The sequence below is a fragment of the Rhinolophus sinicus genome, chromosome 13 (genome assembly GCF_057876585.1).
Source record: "Rhinolophus sinicus isolate RSI-liver-muscle chromosome 13, RSI-T2T, whole genome shotgun sequence".
NCBI classification, from domain to species: Eukaryota; Metazoa; Chordata; class Mammalia; order Chiroptera; family Rhinolophidae; genus Rhinolophus; species Rhinolophus sinicus.
The window spans coordinates 11,291,351-11,314,952 of NC_142513.1; the positions used below are offsets into that span (position 1 = coordinate 11,291,351).

General features: G+C 43.3%; 1 protein-coding gene across 1 annotated transcript in view; it reads right to left on the bottom strand.

Annotated features, from left to right (window-relative positions):
• EYA2 (EYA transcriptional coactivator and phosphatase 2) overlaps positions 1-23,602 on the bottom strand; it is a 218,076-nt gene that overhangs the window by 148,535 nt on the left and 45,939 nt on the right. The window lies entirely within an intron of this gene.

A 23,602-nucleotide genomic window follows, 5' to 3' on the forward strand; every position in this document is an offset into this window, starting at 1 on the left:
CCAGTCGTCTTATAAATTCTACATAATAAAAATTCACTAAACTTTTCATCAAAGGGAAATGAGGAATTAAAATGAAGTACTCACTCCCCTCTGGAGAATACGCCCACTTGATTAAAACATTCCCCTCCTTCCTCCTGTATTTTGCCATTAGAAAAATTATATTTTGGTCTCTTTTAAATGTCATCTGAATGAGCTGGAGGGAGCCAGGGAGACTTCTCAGGAGAGGAAGGGGCTCACAGGTAGAGAGGGAGTGTTTGAAGTTAGATTCCCACAAGCCAGAGGAACGGGGAGAAGCTGGACCGTAGTTACGAGTGAAAAACGGACGTGGTGTTACATGGCATTACTTACACAGATGGAGAAAGGCTCAAAAGGCGTCATTGATATTTAAGCCCCTGTGGGCAGCAAAACTCACAGCCCATCACTGTGGTCCCTCCCAAGAAAGAAAACACTAGCTGCTGAATTAGGATTTTGATAAAATGTTATGGAAGGGGGAGGGAAAAGTAGGGACAAGTCTCCTGGGTCATTCTCATTTTTTACTGAAAACTTTCCCAACTCTTGTACTATGTCAGTACTTATTCCTCCGAAATTCCTACCCGCTGTGGTTAGGAAATGAAGTTTCTGGTTATTGCGCACAACATCACACGTGGCAGTTTGCAAAGGACTGAATGACACCCAGCCATGTTTGACACTGATTCAAGGTGCCCTCAGAGAGGGCTAAGTGTATTGACTACACATCAGCATCCAAGGCCAGGATCTGTTACCATTGTGTTAATAATACACAACGCACCGATTGATGGCGACACGGTTACAAACGCAGATTACACCAGGAGAAGGTTGTGGATTCAAACTCCCCTGTCACTACACACTACCGTGAACAAGTTACCAGACGGCTCTAAGTCAAAAGTGTTTCCATCTGGACAATGAGGATTATCAAAGTACCTCCCTGACAACGTCACAGTGAAGGTGAAAAGAGATGATACGTGTAAAGAAAGGACTTAGAAGGCAGCAACCTAAATGCCCATTCATCACCACAGGAACGAATAAACCGAGGCAGTATGCTCACACAATGGAATACAATACAGCCGTGAAAAAGACGGAGCTGGAGTTGTACACAGCATGATGGACAGATTGCCAAACGAAGTACGGAGCAAAGATGCAGAAGCGTACCCAAAGTATGATACCATTTCTGCGAAGTGCAAAATACACAAATCAATATTACATACTGTTTAGGAATATAGACACATGCAATAAAAAGATAACAGTATGTGTAGGAATGACACACACTGATTTCAGGAGAATGGCTAACTCTGGGAATAGTAAGGGGATGCAGTTTGGGCAATGGTACCCGGGGGGCTTCAACTGTGTAACATTACAGTTCAGGGGTTGACAGAAACTATGGCCCATCCAAATCCAGCCTGTTTTTGTGTGCCCCGTGAGCTCAGAATGGCTTTCACATTTTTAAATGGCTGGGGAAAGAATCAAAATAAGGTTAACATTCCATGACATGTGAAAATTACGTAAAATTCAAATTTCAGCGTCCATAAGTAATGTTTCCTTGGTACACAGTCCTGCTCATGGTTTACTCTATTGTCCATGGCTACTTTTACACTGCAACCTCTGAATTAGGGTGTTAGACACCCACAGAGCTGAAAACACTTACTATCTGGCAGAAAACGTTTGCCAATCCCAGTTTTAGTTTGCAAGCAGGATGGTGGGCATATCACTGTGGTATGGTTACTATACATTCTTGTGTACCTGAAATACTTAATAATTTTTTAAAAAGAAAGAAATCACTTGTCCCAGGATTTACTCATAGGAAGTACTTCATATATACTTTTAAATCTGATTAGAGAATTCCACACAAATCAGCTTCTACTGTGTGTATCTTTACAGGAGCTAATACACGTTTGGTTCCTAAATGTTCCCAGGTATACATGCCTGCTGTGTGCCTGTTTTCTTGTCCCCCAAATGCCACAGGTACTCCAGGAGAGAGGTCTCGGTGTTTCCTTCTTTTAACACATCAACACATACATATTGTATGGAACTCAGCAAATACACCTTGAACCTGTTGTCCAGTGGTGGGTGCCAGGAGTTTGCATTTTATCCAAACTCATTCCCTTCATCCTTTTGGGTATGTGCAAATAATTCAAGGTTAAAAAATAAAGAATGATGAAAAAATTGCACTGGTCTCTATATATACACATGCCGTGAATATGGGTATCTATTAGCAGCCAATTGTTAGCTAAATGACCAAATCCAGTAAAAAACAAAATGAATTATCTTCCCCCCTCTTCAGGGTTTTAAAATACTTGAAGTCATGGCCAATATTTTAAAATGAAGCAATTTCACATAAAAAAAATCTAGATTTTTCAGCTTCTCTTGAAAATGGCAGATTATTGTCACATTTCTGCATGACAACAATTTGCAGGAGCTGGTGGTGGCAAATCAAGTCAGTCAAGGCATATGGGCTCCAGTTTGCCTCAGTCCCCACCCCTCCCTAGTATCACATTTGGTCCTCTTTTTCCATTTATATTCCCTCCTGACCCTACAGGCCTTTGCATTTGAGAGCCATGGCATACATAGCATAAGAAAAAGCCTGATGAGGAAAGAAACAGCAATGTGACACTGAGTCACACAGCTTATTTATTTTCCTGAGTGTTGCTGTCATTCTCAAGAGCTCTTAGCACATCCAAACAGCATTTGTTGACATTACAGCAGATCAGGAATGTGTTTGTGAGTTTTAACTCTGGGACAGAGGATTGCTGCGACCGCTTTCGGTGTTTTCACATCTTGCCTAAGGTCCTGGGAGGCCGAGCAACATGGAAATCACCTCTACTTCCCTCACAGCACCTGACACAGAAGCCTGTCCATTCTGTCATCTGATTAACACCTGGTGGAGGATGGGAGGAAGGACGGAATGGAGGAAGAGAGGGACTGGGGAGTGAGGGAGGGAGAAAGGGAGGGAGGGAGGAAATCTGTAACTGAGTGATCAGCTTCTTTCAACAAGACTTTAAAAAATTTCTCATTATCCACCCCATTCTAAGAAGACAGTGCCTCTAATGAATTAAATCTGTCTCCTTATAAATGATGCCACGTTGTTTTATGTGTGACGTGTTTTCATTAATATGAATAGTGTCATATGTGAGATCGCATTGTGTTTATTACTCTTGTTCACGTTGCACTTTTTTTTTTTTTTTTTTTTTTTACATTGCACTATTTTTAAAATGGACACATATTGCTGGGTGGTTATCCAGCTTGTGGCTACAATTCCGTGCTGTGCGCCCACTCCATCATAGTTATGCATCGCTTTAGGGATGCGCACCTAAGAAGCCTGCGTCTCTGCCACCAGAAACAGTGCTGCAATCAACATCTTAATTTAAATAAAACATACATTTATGTGTATCTACATATGTGTATATAGATACACACATATATTCTTAAAATGAATATATATATTTGAGGAGAATTTCTGCGGCATGTGAACTGGACTTGACCAAGTAGTAGCAGACTGTTCTTTATGATTCCAGTGCTAATACAGATTCCCACCAGAAGTGCATAAGCATTCTCGTTTCATAAATTCTTGCTAACACTTGGCATTGTCCAGCTTTCTAATTTTTGTCCAACCAATGGGTGGAAAATGGTATCTCATATTTATTTTCATTTGTACTTCTATGATTACTAGTGAGTTTGAGCATATATTCACATAATTATGGGGCATATAAGTTTCTGGGAACTGTCTATTCATATTTGTTATCCTTGCCCATTTTTCTACTGGATTTTCTTTTCTTGTTGATTTGCTGGAGTGCCTTGTAGTGTTTAGGTATTGGCTCACTGCTGGCTTTAGAGGCTGTAAATTTCTTTTCTTAATCTTTCATTTGTCTGTTGTTGTTGTTTTTTAATTTATGGTGTCGTGTGCCATAAAAAATTCTTACATATTTGTCCAATAATTCCTCTTTTTCTAAATGTAAATTTTCCCCCTAACCCTGGAATATTAAGGTTTATCTACATTTTAAGCTATTGATTTGGAATTTTACCTTTCATATTTAAGTCTTCAATTCATCTGAAGTCTTCCATTTAATATGGCTTAAAGTTGTACTTTTCTCCAATAGAGGAGAAAATTAAAATAAGCCATTTCCCCTAAAGTGTATTAAACTCTCTAACTGAATTTACCTCCCAGCTATGATGAGATAGTTTGTATTTTTGGTTCAATCTCACTACCCCAATAAAAAATAAAAGCTACAAGACATTGTTTTAAGGCATCGGGGGACAACCAAGGCAGGGCTTGAGGGCTCAAGATCCCAGAGAGATGAGAAAAGGACAGAGTTAACTCTGACCTCTACCACTTTTCCTTGCAAGACGTTTGCCAATTTATAAGCACAGAGGGAAAAAGTAACAGATTAGAGTTTTCCAGTCTCATTGGGCTGGGGAGACAGAAATTGGAGTTCAGGGCTACTAAAGCAGCGAGAGCCCAAGCAAAGATCCTAGAGATATGAGAGTCACAGAGAAGTGAGCCTAATATTGTTGACAGTCATTACCTTTGAGGCATTTGCTGATACCTAAGCTGGGTGGAGTGAGAGGCAGAGAAGTCAAGCAGAAAGGGGTAGCTAAGAAGGCAGGAAATGAAAGAGAGCTTTTGGTAATCTCCCAGTACTAGGGAGGAAAATACTGGAGTTCATGGCCCTTCAGGATGAGAGGCCTTGGTAAACACACCAGGCTTTTAACTGAGATCCCTGAAGGGTGACTCCCTTGAAATAAGGGCAAACCAAATAGGTCCTGCCTTGTCATGTTAATCCCTTATTGGATAAAAGTGACTTGCCTCTATTATTGCCACCTGCCAGAAGAAAAGTAACTTTTCTTTTGGGGGGAGATGTCATATTCCAGAGTCCCCATAATTTTTTATACACAATGCTTAGCATTTAATTAAAAAAAGAGAATTACCATGCATGCAAGGAGACAAGACCAAATGATCAAAAACCAAGACAAAAAAACCAGACCCATATAAGACTCAGATATTGGGATTATCAAACATGGACTCCCCAACAACTCTGATAATATGATCAAGAAAATAGATTTAAGGTATAGAATGCTACTAGAGAACTTGAATCTTTAAAAAAAAAAATCTCATGGAAATTCTAAAACTGAAAATACAATAACTGAAATTCAGAACTCAATAGAGTAGTTGAACCACAGATTGGACATAGCAGAAGAAAAAATTAATGAACTGGATGGTAAGTCAGTAGACAAATCTCAAAAGGAAGGTTGGAAACAAGGTTTTTAAAAAAGCATAAACCACATGGGACATGGAGAAAAGGTCTAACATACATGGTATAGGGGCCACACAAGGAGAGGAGAGAGAGAACAAGTCAGAAACAATATTTAATGGGAAACTGACAGATAAATTTCCAAGACTGATGAAAGATATCAAGCCAAAGGAATAAAAAAGTTCTGTGAATCACAAGCAGGATAAATACAGAGAAAAACACTCCTGGGTGTGTGTGTGTGTGTGTGTGTGTGTGTGTGTGTATGTATATATATATATGTATATATATATGTATATATACATATATATATATATAATAGTCAAACTGCACATGTGTAAGAACATATTCACCTTAAAAGCAGCCCAGAGGGGAAATGAAACACAAGATATCTTTAAAGAAGGAATAATAAGACATCTCAACAGAAATGATGAATATCAGAAAACAATGGAATTTCATCTGCCAATGTAGAATTTTAGGCCAGCAAAAAAAAAAAAAAATCCTTTAAAAATGATGACAAGAATGAAACAAACCAAAATTAGGATTATTTGCCACCAGTAGACCTAAATTACAAAAGAATGTTCTAGAAGGTTGAAAACTCAGCAAGGAATGGAGAGCAACATAAAAGGGTAAATACGTGCATGGTAACGAAGTAAACATGTTCTAAGACCATTTTATGTTCCTGGAAGTGGTAAAAGTATCAATTTATAGTAAACTTTAAGATTTACCAAGGATGCATACTATAATCTTAAGGTAACTATTTAGAGAGTAATAATAATAAATGGCTACTAACAAGCTAATAGAGGAGAATATGAAATAATAAAAATACTTGATTAATCCAAAAGAAAGCAAGAAAGTAAAGAAGAAAAAAGAAACTTAGAAGAAATGGAACAAACAGAAAAAGATAAAATGACAGATTTAAATTCAAATTGATCAATAATTACATTAAATGTAAACAGAATAAATACTCCCATTAAAAGGCAAAGATTATAAGACTAGATTAAAAAAGACTAAACACTTGATTATTACAAGAGATCCTTTTAAAATATAAAGACATACAAAGACTCAAAGCTAAATATTGGGAAAAATCCACATAATGCAAATATTAAATAAAAGAAAGCAGAAATAATTTCAAATAGACTTGAAAATAAAAACCATTATGGAGATTTAGAGGAACATACAGCAAGGATGAAAGAATCAACCTGCGAAGATATAACAATTAGTTTGTCCTTCCCCAATTAATTTGCATGGCAAATAAATATTGCTAACAAAGACGAAGCAATAGAAATGTTAGTCCTCACGAATTAAGCAGGCCCTTAATTTAAGAACCAGACAATTTGTTCTTTCTGGTTGCCAGCTATCGCTTATGGGCAACTGCTATCTTGCAGATGCAAACCAAAAGTATAGCAATATGAACAGAGTGAGAAAAACGCTTCCAAAAAAAGTCTAATTATAGCTCTCATTTCCTAAGCACCTATTACATGCCAGGCAATTTTCCTGATCACTTTTAAATTATCTCCTTTAATTCTCTCAACCACCCTGGGAGATATAATTATCCTCCCTCTATTTCCCAACCGGGCGACTAAACACAGATTTAGGTCTGAGCAAAGCATAGGCACCAAGAAAATGTGAATCATTCCTATTTAGTGAACATATCCTATTCAGCCATGAAGATCTAAAAAGAAGCTTTTAAAATTTCAGCACAGGGTGAGTTTTGTGTTTGTGTTTTATGGGTCATATTGTTGTATTACTGAATTACATGGGGCAGTAGAGGAGGGAGGCTGATCTCTTTGGTATTTTGAGGTCTTTGAAGGTCTTAACCTGGACCAGATTATAGTGCTTGCTTTACAGATAATAGAAATAAAAATAGCTAACACTTAAAGAGCATTTATTCTAGGGCCAAGAGCTCTTTGCATATATCAGTTTATTTAATCCTATGAAGTGGGTAGAGATGAGGAGACTGAGGTTCACAGAGTGACCTGGTAGTTAGTGCTGGAGCCAGGATTCCCAGCCAGGTGGTCTGGCTCCAGGGTCTGAGGTCTTAACCACAGCTTGCAAGTCAAACTGGGTCAGAATCTGAACCCAGGGTCTATCCAGCTCCCACTCAGTCAGAGCACTGGCTCTGTCATCTGCTACAGGGGCTCAAATCACAGCTACGTGTCTTACCAGCTGTACGACCTTGGGCAAGTTATATAACTTCTCCGAGCCTCATCCATAAGGATGGGGAAATAATAGTGCCCTTCCTGGCAGGTTATCCTGTGGATTAAGTCCGAGAAGGTGTGAGTGAGTGGGTGCTCAACAAAGGGTTTTTAATTGTCAACAAATACTGACATTATTTGCATTCACACAGACAAAAGCTTAAAACATACATTCCAGGTAGACACTGGGAATTGTCATGAGGATCGTCGTCGGGGCAACCACTGGTTCCTATTGTGGCCTGACGACCACGGGCAGAGTTGAATTCTCTTGCAATTTGGGGAGTCTTCCTTCCTGTTCTCCCTTTTCTCCCCTCGTCACAATTACCTGAAATAGGAGACCAGCTTATCCTCTTTGCAGGGGAGGGAAGAGAGAAATCAGACAGTCTGATAGAGTCTGGAGGGAGGAGAAAGACTTAGCTTCTCTTTCCTGAAGGAAGCAGAGGCATGGGATTCATTTACGACACAATTTCCCCCTCTGTGTTGCCCTGTTGCAAAACCCCTGATACCCCCACTGCTTCAGAACCAGGCCAAGAGGAGAGGGAAGAAAGAGGCATTCGGAAGCCCCGCCCTCTGGCCTTCTCCTTGGTCGGCGGCTGCCAGCGGCTTGCACCATTTGTTACCCTTGTCACCACCCCTGTCCCGGGGGACTGAGGAGCATTGGGGGAGCGTGAGGCTGCAGAGGAGCCAGAGAGATGACAGCTGGAAGGTGGGGGGTGGGGGCAACTTCAAAGGCTGGAAAGGATCAAAAGCAGATGGAGGGTCCCAGGCGGGTGGGAGGCTCACCTTTCCACACCCCCCTGAGCTCACTGGCTACCTTGGCTGAGAACAGTGGCCCTGCCTGCTGGATGGAGGGGACAGATGGCCAGTCGGCCAACCGGACTCTAGAGAAGGCCAACTCCCAGCATCTTTCCAGGGCTTAGAAACCCAAACCTGCTGACAGCAATCACAGGCTTCTGGATAGACAGCAGCTGTGGCCCAAACCTGGACGTTTCTGGCCGCCTCCACCACCCTCATTTGATTTCAGTTCTAAATACATCTGCTAAGTGCAAACGAGCTCTGCCCGGTCTCCCCTGTCTCAGGGGTGCGGTTTGCTCACACCACAAGCCCAGGACCGTCCCCCTCCTCCCTCTTCTTCAGCTCTCATATCCAATCCATCACTAGGTGTCATCAAGTTTACCTCCTAAACATCCATGGAACCAATTGTTCTCCATTTTCATGGCCATCGCTCGGGGCCAAGCCACCACCTTCTCTGTCCTAGACAACCACTTCAGCCTGCGTCCAGGTCTCCCTGGGGCCATGCTGTCCTCCCTCTGGTTTGTTCTCTGCACAGCGGCCTGAGGGACTTCTGACAACGTAAACGAACCTGCCCCTCTCACTTCATCCTTACTCATAACCTCCTCCAATTGCTTTCTGTTATTCTTAGAAAGAAGCAAAGACTTCTGAACACAGCCTTGATCTGGCTTCTCTTCACTCAACGTCTCATTCTAGCACACTGGCCTTTCTCTTCCTGCACGCTCCCTCTTGTCGTGAGGTCCTTGCACATGCTGTTCTCTCTGCTTGGGACACCATTCCCTCCTGCTCACCCTTCAGAGGTCTCAGCTCTAGCGTGATTTCCCAGGCCCTTCCTGAGTAGGGCTCTTTCCCCTTCAGCAGCTTCCACAGGGCCATAACTCACCCTTTTGTACACCAGTCACTATAACATTTTTTATGGGTGTTTGTATGTTATTTAATATCCACTTGTCTTCTCGACCAGACTGTAAGCTCCCCGATGGCAGGGATTTTGTGTTTTATCCACCATTACATTCCCCAAATCTGCAGGGCCTGGCCCTTGAGAGCTGTTTAATAAATATTTGTGGTATAATGAATGAATGTGCTGTATGAATAAATGCATTCATTTACCGAGTAATAAATGCAATATTTACCGAGTGCCCACTAAGTGCGGGTCACTGCCATTGTCACCACCCACATGGGGCACTCGTTTACATTCCTGCCTGGCCCCTCCAGGCACGAGTTTGAGACCCCCTGGTTTGCTATTCTTCCCAGCGTTAGCACTGTCTGTAGGTCATCGGCAGAAGTACATGGATGTTGGATGCTACTGCCCCCAGGCCATCCCAGAAAGGAGAAATGGTCCAAAAGCTCGTGTGCAAATGACACCATGTGTGTGTTAATTATGGTTATTACACTATTAAGCTCTGCCTGGCTGTCCAGTCCTCCCTCCCTGTAAGTTTATTTTTTTTCCAGCTTTATTGAGATATAATTGACACATTGTATAAGTTTAAGATGTACAATGAGATGATTTGATACATGTATATATAGCAAAATGATGGCCTTGCTTTGAGCTAAGAAAGCAGAAATGTCTACAGCCACAGCATAGAGGAGAAATCATGGCCTGAGAAGGAGCATGGCGGGGGCAGTGGGTTCCTGGCATTTTGGCCTGTTAGGTCTTGTGGCAACTGCAGCCTTTCTTTCTTTGGGGGAACTGCCTCTCAGTCCATGTGGCTTGAGTGAGACCCTACCAGTAACAGGCCCTGAGCCTGGCAATTAACATCTCTCATCGCTCGGTCTACAGTGATTGGCTCAGGGGTGGTGGTCAGGAGTCAATGGGGGCCAATGAGAGGCCCAGGATGAACTGCTGGAGAAGAGCTGCTCTGTCCCACTGGAACTGAACCTTGGAAGGCAGTGCAGGGCCACAGATTATGCTTGAGTAGCACAGTCTTAGAAGACTGTGACCCCCATTCTGATACATGCACATCACAACCTTGGAGTTCAGTGTGAAAGTAAGAGCAGGAATAAACTGTAGGCGCAGCCAGTGAAATTCAGTGACTGCTGTCACATGGACGACTTCACCATCCATTGGCAAGGACCCCACACGCTACACTGGTGCGGTCACAAGCCCCTCCTTCCGTCCACATCTCCATTCCCCAACCCCATCTCCCTTGCAATGGGGAAGGTGTCACTTAATAGAAATTATGGGATCAGGGCTGGGATACACAGGTGACGAACAAGGTGCTTTCAGCCTCTTCTCCAAAAGCGAAGAAGGAGGCAGATAAAGTAGGGACACAGTCGATGCCAAATTCATTCACTGCTTCATTCACTGAGTCAGGCTGCCAATCATTTAGAATCGCTGACTACGCATATCGCATACCAAAAAAGAAAGGCTGTTCTTGCTCACTAATATATGTCAATTTTTTTTTAAAGGTCATGGACTGTTCCAGGCACTGGGGATACAGTGTCGAATCGGACAGACAAGTTTCCTGCTCTCATGAAGCTGACATTTGAGAGTGGGATTTGCTGTTCACCATCAGGCGGAATTCATCAGTGGGTGACCCCAGATAGCCGGGCTATAGAGCCACATAGATTCTTCTAGAACTGAGAAAATAACTACATTACCTTTTCTTTCTTAACATAAAATTTTAACCACCCAGGTAATGCCTCAAAACGTTTGTAAATAATTTTTTTTAAATTTTAGATAAAACTGCAGTTGCCTTTGGCTGTATCTCCCACCGGCTGTACCCACAATGACTAACAGGATAAATAGTTCTGAAGACCTTTTTTCTAGTCATAAACACACAGAAACATCCACCTACATCCTGAAAGACACACAGTATTTTATAAATGTGCTTTATGAATGTATTTTTATAAATGTCCCGGATCTGTACATCCTGTCCTAGCATTTTTTTCACTCTAATAATACAGTATCTTGACGTTGTTTCCATGTCATGACACGGAGATGTAGCTTATTCTTTTTCACTGCTTGCTTAGGTTTCCCAGGTATGTCTATACCACACTTCTTTCAGCTAGTCCCCAGGTTTCCCAAGTTTTGTCATTAAATGCCACACTGCCTGGGACAGGCTTTTTTTGGGTGCACATGCATCTAGGTCTCTAGGAATGATACCCCAAAGTAAAACTGCTCGGCCTACCTTTAAAATTGTAAAGGACATTTGTAAATTGCCTCTCAGGGCGGCTGATCCCATTTGTATTCCCAATGGTGGTGTCCCGTCCTCACCCCCCGTACGGCCTCTCTTCCCCGATCTGAAAGCTTTTACCCAAAACTCTCTTAGGAAGACATATAAACAATTATTTTAATATGTGTCCTCGGCAGTCTACTCCTTAGCACCATCGTTCTGCCAAGAGGAGCATGTTCTAGGGAGTCATGTCAGAAAGGACCACCAGCCCGGGGCCTAGAATCTTAGCCCCAGACCAAACCCTCTCACTCAGGGTTGATAAATTCTCATTTGTGGGAACTTGGTGCAGAATGAAAATGGTCGATGGGAGGGTTTTATTATGCTTCCCTCATTCCTGATAGCATGTAAAACAAGGGCCCTTTGTTTTCGCTAATCCAGTTTTGCTATCCACGGGATTTTTTAAAAAAAAAACTTTTTATTTTGATTTCATTATAGATTCTTAAGAAGTTATAAAAAAATAGTACAGCGTGGTCTTGGGTACCCTTCACTCAATTTACCCCCAGTGATTACATCTTATATAACTATAGTACAATACTGAAACCAGGAAATGGACATTGGTGCCGTGTGTGTGTGTGTGTGTGTGTGTGTGTGTGTGTGTAGCTCAGTGTCATTTTATCACACATGTAGATTCATGCAACCACCACTACCATCGAGACAGACAACTACTCCATCCCCACAAAGATCTCCCTTGTGCTGTCTCCTCACAGACACACCAACCTCGTCCCCCCAAACACCCCTAACCCCTGGCAATCACTGCTCTGTTCTCCAGCTCTAAGATGGCATTTTGAAAACATTATATAAATGGAATCATACAGTATATGACCTCTTGAGGTTGGTTTTTTTTTCTTTCTTTTTCTAACATGACTCAAGTTCAGATGCCTGCATTTTACAATGTGTTTTCCAATATTCATTAGGCCCACAAGAGGCAACCTTCAAAAAAGTACCCAATGTGCAGTGACCGAACAGGACAGGACCACACACGTTCTACTGATTTCAGGTTGGGTTCAACAGGGCCCTGGAGCAAAATGCAGAACTTTATAGAATATTTCTCATGCAGAGCCAACAAAACCAACAACAAAACAAACCCAACCCATAACCAATGAAACAAGGCACAAAGCAAAACACCACGACTCTGACTGAAGGGAAGGCCTGCCCCTGCGAGTGATGGCTGGAGAATGTCAAATGCCTGGAGGCCACCACAGGGAGCCCCAGGACACCCCCTCCCCCAAGAGGCAAGCGAGTAAGCAGCTGCCGGAGTGTCTCTCAGACTGCAAAGGCGTTTTGCTCTGCGTTTATGGTCCCCACCCTCAGTAGATACCCCGGCAGCATCGTCGGCAGTCACGGCTCCTCTTCCTCTTGCTCAGCCAACCACAGCCGACCGCAATGACCAGGACCCATTGTAAACCATCTTAAACCACGGAGAGACTCATTCTGAGGCTCCAGAGCAGAGCATTTTCATTTGAGTAAAGAGGAATGGATGGGAGAAAAATACTGGAGAAATGGTAAGAGAAACTGAATACTAAAAACTGGCTATTAGAATATTCTCATTCTACCCAACTCATTATTTGAGCCCCCAGGAAGCACTGACCACTACAAAACGGAAACCGATAATAGTTCACACGCGGTAAATGCTGTCTAGGAGCCAAGCACTGTTTTAAGTGCTATTCACGCTTGAGCTCACTTCATCTTCTCAGTAACCCCTATGAGATCAACAGAACTCAGACCCCATTTTACAGATGAGAAGAGTGAGGACAGGAAGTTTAAGTTGCTTGCCTAAAATCACCGATAAGTAGCAGAGATGGATTTAAAGCCAGGATGTCTGACTCTGAATGTTCTACCCTTCTGCCATCTGCCACCGACAGCAGCAGATGTCTTAAAATTAATCTTCCCTAATGACTGATCTCCTCTAATTACATCGTTACCCTGAAATTGAATGGGCCATGCAGTGATTCATGAGTTTTTAAATGCTTTTCTTCTTGTTTTGAGGTTTATGCAATTTCATACCGTGACTTTTTTTCTCCCCCCACCCCCTTTGTTTTGTAAGGTGGCTACGTGATGAGTAGGGGCTCGAAGTTTTTTAAAAATAAAAAAATCTCAAACGGATGCAAAAGCAGACAGGATAGTAAAATGACTCACTAAGCACCGATCACTCAGATTCAACAATTTTCAAGATTTTACCTCACTTGGCTCTTCTAAGCTTTTTGGTTTGTTTCTGTTCCTCTTTGATGAAGTTTCAAAAACAAATCTGAACTTGAAATCTCTTTATCTGCCACGCTTCATTAAAAAATATGGACGCTTTCCACTATCACACCTAACAAAATTCACCTTACTCCCTGTGCCATCTTAAACACAGTCCGTATTCTACCCCCCCACCCCCAACAGTCTCCACATGGCCATTTAAGGTTGGTTTGTAAGATTCAGGGTCTAAACAAGGTCCACACATTACATTTGCTTATAGTGTTTCTTACATGTATTTAATCTAGACTATCCTCTCCCTCCTTTTTATATAGACAGTTGACATGCTGAAAGAACTAGGTTAGCTGTCTTGCAGAATATCTCATGTTCTAGATTTTTCTGTTTGCTTCCTCTTAGTAGTGTTAACTTATTTCTCTTTCTATTGTATTTCCCATAAATTAGCTTTAAAATGTGAATAGGTTCAGATTAATGGGGGGGAGGCAGTAATGCTTCAGAGTTCTTCCCACTGGATCACATCAGGAGGGGCTAGGTGTCCAGGTGCCCGCCTTCTACCGATACTGATAGGGGCCAGTGGGTCTGGGTGGCTCCACTCTCCTTCCCTCCATTCTGAGGTCTCCCATAAACCTCTGATCTAATGGTTTCATCCACTAATGCTCAGGGGTTGAATCAATGATTTCATTAGGGTTTAAAAAATTTTTAAGGAGAGAAGACTATTACAAGAATATTAACACATATTCTTGCAAATTGCTGTCCCAAATCTCTCTTCACTGCACTCTCCCAAGCAGCCTGTGAGGTGGGCAGAGCCAGCAGGAATTTGGAACAGTGTGGGGTGAATACATACGCAGGCTAGCGCAGGTGCCTGGGTACTTGGGTCAAATCCTGGCTCTGCCATTTACCAGTGGTATGGGATCTTGCTTCACTTCTCTGCCTCAATTTTCTCATCTGTCCAATGGGGATAAAAACGGTACCCGTCTCCTAGGATGAAATGACTACTTATATAGTTCTTAGAACAGAATAGGATACAGAGTAAACTTTTCTCCACCCTTACAAGTGAAGAAACTGAGAGGCCAATTAGTTAAATAAATGTCCTCAGGTCCCACAGCTAATGACAGGCAAAGCTGGAACAAACATCTCATTTCACTGCATCACGTTATGTCAATGGAATGTTTTTCCACATTTTGAAAATGATCACAAATGATTAGGAAAAACACCTTTTGGCCATAATGACATAAATGGCTTCATATAACACCTAATTCAAGGTCCCCCATGATGTGGACCCTGAGCACCCCTCCAATCTCATCTCCTGGATGTTCCACCCTTAGTGCCTCGCCTGCGAGGTCACTGCCCTTTTGCTATTACTCAAACCATCTCATGGTGTTGCACTTGCTGGTCCTTCCGTCCCAAATCCTCTTCCCCAGACCTTTCCCTGACTCATTCTCTCACTCCATTTAGGTATTTTTTCAAATGTTACCTTCTCAGAACTGCCTTCCCTGATATTATCAAACCCATTCCCCCATCTCTCCAACCCCCACTCCCCCACTTTCCATCCCTGACCCTACGGTATTTGACTTTACAAGTCTGTCACTATTTAAATTATGCTGCATATTTATTTGTTCATTATCTGGGGTGGGGGTGGGGCTATGTCTGTCTTGTTCACTCCTGCGTCCTTGGCATCTAGTGCAGTAACTGTAATTGGCATTAAACAGTCAGCCAATAGGTAGCAGTTAAATGAATGCTGAACAAGGACCCTACAGCCTCATAGTTTTATACACAAGAATCGTGTACGCACCATTTATCAATAGCATTTTTAGTATTTAATTCTTTTTTGCAAAAGAAAAATAAATATATGACCATGGTACAAGAGTTGAACAGAGCAACATATAAAGTAAACAGATAACGTTCCCCTAGGCCCACTCGTCTATGTTAACCATCATTCAGTGTGAGGTAGCCGGTGACAGCGTTTCTTAGGTGGTCCTCAGTGTTCTTTCTCTTCTTCCTTTCTTCTACCAGAAAGGAATTCCTGATTCTTAGCAGAGCATGCAGCCACCCAGAATGAATTTCCCAACTTCCCTTGCAGTTAGGTTGTGGTCATGTGACCAAATTATGGTCAGGATGGAATCAAAAGCAATGCATTCAACATGCAGGTCATATCCTTAAAGCAGTGGGGCGAACCTTCCCCTTGTCCCCATTCCTACTTGCTAGAATGTGATGCGATGGGAAAGCCATCCTGGACCATGTGGAAAAGGGTGGTACTTTAAGGATGAAAGCAGTCTGGGGCGCTAATGACCTCACAGAGCAGAGCTGCTGTATCAGGTTTTCATGCGAGAGAGAAACTTCTAGGCTATTTATGCCACTATGAGTTCAGTTCTCTGTTACACAGAGCGAAATCTACGTCTGTCTGTCTGTCTGTCTGTATCTATGATCTATCATCTCCTACCAGATTTTCTTCGATGCATTTATGTGTGTGTGCATGTGTGTGGCAACTTTGTATTGTGGGGAATTCTCAAAATACCCAGATTCATCTAATGAACTTCTATGCCCAACACTCAGCCCCAACAACCATTAACTCATGGCCAATCCAGTCACATTTCCACCCTATCTACTTCTCTTTTTATAATATTCGGACACAAATCCTAGCAATAACATACTTTCATCTTTAAATACTTCAGTATGAATTTCTTTAAAAAAAAAACAAAAAAAACCCAAAGGCTTCTTTTGAAAACACAGCCAAAATACCATTATCATGCCTATAAAATTCCTTAATATCATGAAAATCAGATATTAATTTAACAAAATATGCTGTGTAGCTTTTATTCCGATTGAAAAACACACTGTGGGCAATTTCCAACATCAGTACACATAGAGCCACCTAATTCTTTTCAATAGCTGCATAGTGTTCCATTGAAATGATGTGCCAAAGTTTATTTAGCCATTCTCCGACTATGGACATTGAGGTTCTATACAGGTTTTTTTGCTATTTTAATCAATGATGCAGTGAACCTCTGTCTACCTCAGGATGTCTCAGCCTTGGCACTCTTGAGATTTCGGGCTGGACGATTCTTTGCTGTGCAGGGATTGATTACCTGTGGGTTGTGGGTTGTTTAGCAACATCTCTGGTTGCCTCCTGATTAGACAACAGTGGTCCCCTCTCCCCCACTTGTAACAACCAAAAATGTCTCCAGACATTGTCAAACGTCCCCTGGGGTTAGAATCACCCCAGCTGAGAACCTCTCCGCAAAATATACACACTTAAGCAAGTAGAACACTCTCATTTCTACAGGGGAGGCCAGTACAGAAATGGAAACAGTGGAGTTTTCAAAACGGTGGCTTCTTGAGAAAAATATCAGTTCATACCCACCCTGCATTATAGTAAATACTTTCCCTGTGTATCCATCATGTTTACCATGAAAACCTGAGAACTGATTCTTCACAAAGAACTGCAGTTAGTGGTTGCACATGTATCATGTCAACCCAAGAGCCCTTGATTTTGATGTTTTTCTTTAACATCGTGCCTCAGATCAGGATCGGAGGGGAAGAACATGAGATGCGTTTTATAAAACTGACTTAGAGATGGGAACAATATCCTAACTTTGATGGTCTGGCATACTTCCTGTTGTAGGGTTGCATTTCAGGGAACATGTGTGACCCTCCGCATTCCTTCTCTCTCCTAGGTTTAATAATACATTGTATTACAATGGTGTTTGTACACAAAAGGAGGAGGGACTTCCAAATTCCAAACGAAGCCTGAACTCCACAGCCTTAAGCACGCCCCCTCCGCTGAGATCTGCCATTGGCCAAGTTTAACAGCCAGCCAGAACCTGCTGGGAAAAATTAAACATCCCCCAAAGGGCACGTCGGGGGCTGAAACCGGCCAAGGGGGTTACTAAAATAGGTTTGAGGCTCCTGAGTTAGGCTGGCCCAGCTGATGATGCTTCAGCTGACAGCGATGCTGAAGAACCTGCAGGCGCTGTCACTTCTGGGGTAGTGAAAACACAGCTATAGTAAAAACAAAGCAAAAAACAAACAAAAAACACCCAGTAAAAGACAAAAAAAAAAAAAAAAAGCGAAAAACAAATATAAAGGAAGACAAGGAAAAAACGAGAGAAACCTGAAGGGAGAGCTACACCAACAGTGTCATAGATATTCACAAGGATAAGTCACTTATTCATTCCATAAGTACTACAGAGCACCCATTGTGTGCCAGGCACTGATCTAATTCCTGGGAATCCAGTCGGGGGCAAGATAGATGGCACCCCTGACTCCCAAAGTCAACAGCCTGGTAGATTTCACGGTGGATCATGGAATTCTACTCGTGCTGGTAAAATCCAGCTAGAAGTTCCTATTAGCTGAAGACAGACAAGACCGAGGGACATCGGAGCCAAATCTTCATATCAAGAAAGGGCTCATTGTGTGCCAAGCACTATGTTAGGTGCTTTGCATATACTGGCTCATTTCATACTCAAAATAACCCGTGAAATAAATAATATTGTCTCCCCCTTTTACAGAAGAGGAAAGTGAAGCCCAGAAAGATGAAACAAGCTGCACAAGGATAAAGTGCTATGCAGGCAGCTGGCAGTAAAACATCTTTGAGAGCAGAGGCCACTTGGCAGTATCTGGAGACATTTCTGGTTGTCACAATTGGGGCAGGGTGTTACTGGGATCTAGTGGGTAGAGGCCAGGGATGCTTCTAAACATCCTGCAATGCACAGAATCGCCTCCACAACAAAGGATCATGTGGCCCCAAATGTCCTAGGTGCCAAGGTTGAGACACTGTTTTAGAGGAATGTTTGTTCCCTGCCACCTTGGGGTCTATGCACAGCTGTTTCCTCTGCCCTGATGCTCTTCCTCTTTCCCTCACTTTTAGGTTTCTACATAAATGTCACTGCCTCCAGGAAGCCTTCCCTGACTACTATGGTTGCCGCCACCCTCCCCCCTTACTGGATTCGTTTTCACTGCATCCTGAGGTTTGCATTCATGGCATTAATTATCACTGCAATGAATAATTAGCTGAGTATTTAGTTGTGTAATGCTCACCTCTCCTCTTAGGTTCTACCCAGCAGCCATAAGTCACATGTGGTTCTTGAGCACTTGAACCACGGCTCGTCCAAACTGAGATGCGTCCCTAACACGCCCTGGATCTCAAGGACTTAGTACAAAAAAATAATAATGTGAAATGATGCACTAGTAAAAATAAAAATATTAACAATCTATTGAAATGATATTTTTGACATATTAGATAAAATAAAATGTATTATTAACATGAATTTCCCTTGTTTCTTTTTATATTTTTGAATGTGGCTACTAGAAAATTTAAAATCACAGATGTGGCTCGCGTTTCTAACTCAAAATACATTTCTGTCAGACAGTGTCACTTGAGACCTTAACACACTCCATAAGGGACAGAGATACTAACTACACTGTCCCTAACTACCACTATCCCTAGTGCTTAGGACAGGGCCTGGCACAGTGCATGCGCTGAGGAAATGTTGTTGAATGAATGAATGAATGAATGAATGAATGAAGTGAAATTTAAGAGACGGTAAGAGCTTAGCTTGCTTGTATCCTGATTTTCAAGAAGACTTTACTTGTATACTTCATTTTAAAGTCCCGCAAACATTCACCAGGTGCTCTAATTCTTTCACTTGCCTAGTCCTGGCCAACATGGGCACCAGGTTTCTCTCCAGACACGATCCTGTGACCACGGCCAGTTCCCCTGCTTCCCTAGCTGACTCCACAACCCAAGAGAGAATACGAGTCTTGAGAGAAATATCCACAGCAGCCAGAATCTCCCACAAAAGTCAACAGACGGTGGCTTGGGAAGTCTGTCAACCTTGACTGGACAAACACGTTCTAGAAAGGGCCACTCGTACTTGCAGGAAATGGCATGGCAGACAGGAGCCAAAGAGGGCAAAGCTGTGCCAATCTAGGGAAGTCAAGGGGCCAAAACCAGGTGTCTGGGAGGCTGAACAAGCCTAGGCCCGAACCAACCAGGTGGGGTCACCTGTCTCCATCCTGTGCCAAGGAAAACAGTTCTCCGACGACACAGGAAGAAGGCACACCAGGTCAGACCCCAGAACTATGCGGTGTGGACATGCCGGCCCAGGCCCTGGCGTGGCCGTCACTCAACAGCACCCTCCTGACGCTACAGATGGGCCAGGGCTCTAGGGCCCCCCGTGGGCCTGAAGCTCTAATTTGGGCCCACTTTTGGGTGGGGAGAAGGGCATTAGGATTTGAGGGGCCAGAAGAGAAACCAAGCTTGGTGTCTTGGCCCCTTTTAAACAGGATTTTAGTTGCTCAGGAGCGAGTGGCTGCGAGCCCAAACCCCAGTCCTGGCACTTGTATTCCTGTTTGACCTTGAGCAGCAAGACCAACAGCTCACACTTGGAAAGGGGTCACCACTGAGGCCAGGCTCAGTGCTAAGTACTTGGCATGGAGCACCTAATAACAAGAGCTAACACTGGTACCGCACATCAACAACTTACAGGGCAAGGGGCAGAGGCAGGATTCGAACCCAGGCAGCTCAGTGCTGTGGGTTTGAACTCCAGCTCTACTGCTTACTTGCTATATCAAGTTGGGGAACTGCAGTAGCACCAATAACTCTCATCTATCCAACATTTACTAAGCTCCAGTCACTCACTGCTCTAAGTGTTTTATTACTCACTGAATGTGTTGCTTATTAAATCCTCATGACAACCCTTGGCTATTATTACCCCATAAATTCAAACACAGGCAATTTGGCTCCCACGTAACCGCTACAGATGCTGGAGAACATAGTACACTGTGGAGCCACACTGCCTAGCCGGAGTCCCAGTTATGCAACTTGATGGTAGCTGTGACCTTATTCTCTCTGGCCTCAGTTTCCTCATCTGTAAAATGGGAATAACTACCCACCGAGGGGGCTGTTGTGAGGGTATTAAACAAGTTAATACTTCAAAGTGTTTAGCAGAGTGTCTGGCAAAGAGGAAGTGTTCAAAGAGGAGCCCAATGTCCGTCATGCCTGAAATACCTGGGTCACAAGAGAGGTGACCTGTCAGGGTCAGGGCTCCCCAAAGAAGGGTGGGAGGCAGAAGAACTTGAAACTCAACCTTTCAACCCTGTGCACACTGGACACCACTCACTCCCTGATGACCGATTTCAGCTGCCCCTGGGGTACCTCCCGGCCTCCATGCCTGCCTCCCCCGAATCCGTTCTCCACGCTCCTGGAGTGAGATTTTTAAACATAAATCTGACCTTGTCATGCCCCCGCTAAAACCTCTTTAATGGCTCCCATTGCTCTTGGGCTAAATTCCAAACTTTCACAGGGGCTAAAAACAGTGGCTTTCAAAATCTCTGAGACTTCACAGTAAGAAACACATTTTACAATGCAGTACAGTGTATACCTTTATAAAACTTGAAATAAAAGTTTCAAGAAACCACGCTGACCTCATGCGCGACACACATGAGCACACTCTATTCTACTCTTTTTCTATTTTCCCCCAGTGCTGGCTAAAGCCCACTAAATTGATTTCATGGCCCAATGATGTGTTAAGACCTGCAGTCTGAACAATACTGGTTTAAGAGCTCTCAGTCCCAGACCCTGCCAGCTCTTCGGCCTCATCTCTCCTCACCCTCTCCGGGCAGCCCAAGTTCTGGTCATGCCGAAGCCCTGGCATCGTATTCCCTTTTGCCACTGGGCCTTTGCACATGCTGTTCCCCCAGCCTAAAGCACTCTTCCTGTTTGCCCATCTGGCTTAGCCAAGGTTACCTCCTCGGGGAGGCTGCCTGCCCATGCATGGAATGTTGCCTCACCCTCACTTGTGACCCACCTTCAGGCCTCTCCACACATTAGAACCACCCTGGGAGTTTTGTTGTTGTTTTTTAAACCAATGCACAGTCCCCACTTCAGATCAATTGAATCAGACATTACTGGGGGTGAGGCCTGAATATCAGCACTTAAAAAAATCCCCAGTGAGTATACAGAGACCCCTGAGGTCCAGCAAGTCACCCTGTTTCATCATTCCTCCAGAGCACTTAGGACAATCTAAAGTAGCTTACGCATGTATTTATTTGTTTGTTTGTCTGGGATTAAATAAACCAAGAAGAAAGAGTCTTAGATTTCTTTATATCCCTCCAACTTCTGTCCCCAAGGGCTGAGGAAGGTGCCTGCACACATGTTGCTAGTCAAATCTTAAGGCAAACCTCCAAGAAACATGACGGAGATGAGAAGTCAGCTTTTTGAAGTCACCTTCGCAGCATCTCTGAGGATGCTGGCTTTCTTTCCACTTGTTTAAACCTTACACAAGAGGCGTATTACAAAATACACCCCAAATCCAGTAGGCTGTGGGGGTCCCACTGCTCAGATGGCAGGTTGGTAATCAGGGAAGGCCCTAGAGCAGGGTCGCAAACGTTTTCTGTAAAGGGCCATAAAATATTTCTGTAAACATTTTAGGCTTTGTGGGTCCTACTTTCTCTGTAGGTCTAAAGCAGCTCCATATGAATAAATGGGCATTGCCGTGTCTCAATGAAACTTTATTTATAAAAACAAGCAATGGGTCAGATTTAGTCCTTGAGACATAGTTTGCCCATCTCTGCATTGAAGTGTAGGACTTACAAGCCGGACTAATGGAGTCCAGTCGTGTGACCTTGGGCAAGTTATTTAACTTCTCTGTGCCTCAGTGCCCTCACCCATCAATGGGAATCATAAAAATATCTAGATCATAGGGTGGTTGGGGGGGATTAGATAAATTAATGCATGTAAAGCACTCCAGGGAGTACACAGCACTCAGTAAACACATCAATAAGTCTTAGCTGCTTTTACTATTACTATCCGGAAGCAGAATCCTGAGATCAAATCCCAGCTACTCCTCTTACTAGGTGTTCCCTTGGGCAAGTGTCTCCCTCAGCTTCCATCTCTTCAGCTGTAAAATGGGATAGTAATAGTACCCACCCTCAAGGTTGCCGTGAGATGAAATGAGCAAATATATACCAAGTGCATGGTAAGTGCTCCATCGCCAAAGTCAATAGTACTGTATTCTTTCCCAGAATGATACCGATAGGAAAACAGATCAAAACAAAACTCGGGTGTGCTGTGGCCCCTGCCCTGAGCGCAGGCTCCTGACCTGGCCTGAATCTGGTAGGTGTGGCTGGAGAGGCCCTTTTTAAAGTTGTTTTCTTACCACTCTTTCCACACAAGACCTTCTTGAGATTTCCAAAGGCAAAGAAAAACACAGGGCTGACAGTTTCCGACACTCCCCTGCACCACCCCTCTGCATCTGAAGTTCCTGCTGACTTCAATGGGATGGGATGCTTGGAGACTATCAGAGGGTAGAGACACCCTTGATGGTGGCCAGGTTCAGGGTCAGTAAGTGGGAGAGGGAGAGGAAAAGAGAGAACCTTTATTCTCTTGACACTTTTATATGCCAAAGTGGGAGCAGTTGAAAGGAGATATGTGTGTGCATTGGGGTACAAGTAGCAGAGTGATAGAGGAGGAAGGAGAGGACGTTGTGTGTGTGTGTGTGTGTGTGTGTGTGGCAGGGTGGGGGTGGGGATGCAATGAAGTTCCGCAGAGGGACGGTACCTCACTATGAGCAGCTAATGCAGTGATGGGGGTGAGTTTGCCCCCAGGGACACTAGGCAATGTCTGGACATTTTTGGTTGTCACAGCTGGGGACATCCACCTGCTGATTGGACTTGTCTCTGAAGCACTAAAGGCAGAGCTATACAATAAAAGGAGCCTGGGTCCCTGGTGGACCACATGTAGGACAGCCATCTACCGGGAACACTGTTACTGGCCTTTACGTGATTGAGAAATCAGTTGTGATTATGTTAAGCTCTGAGACTATAGGTTTCATTTGTTTCAGCAGCTAGCATTACCTTAACTAATACATACAGTCTATCCACACAATAGAATTTTACGCAGTCATTGAAGACAATAAGAGTTACACCACTTGTCGTGGAGGCGAAATCCATGAATATCATTGAGGGGATAAAATAAGATTCTAAGCAT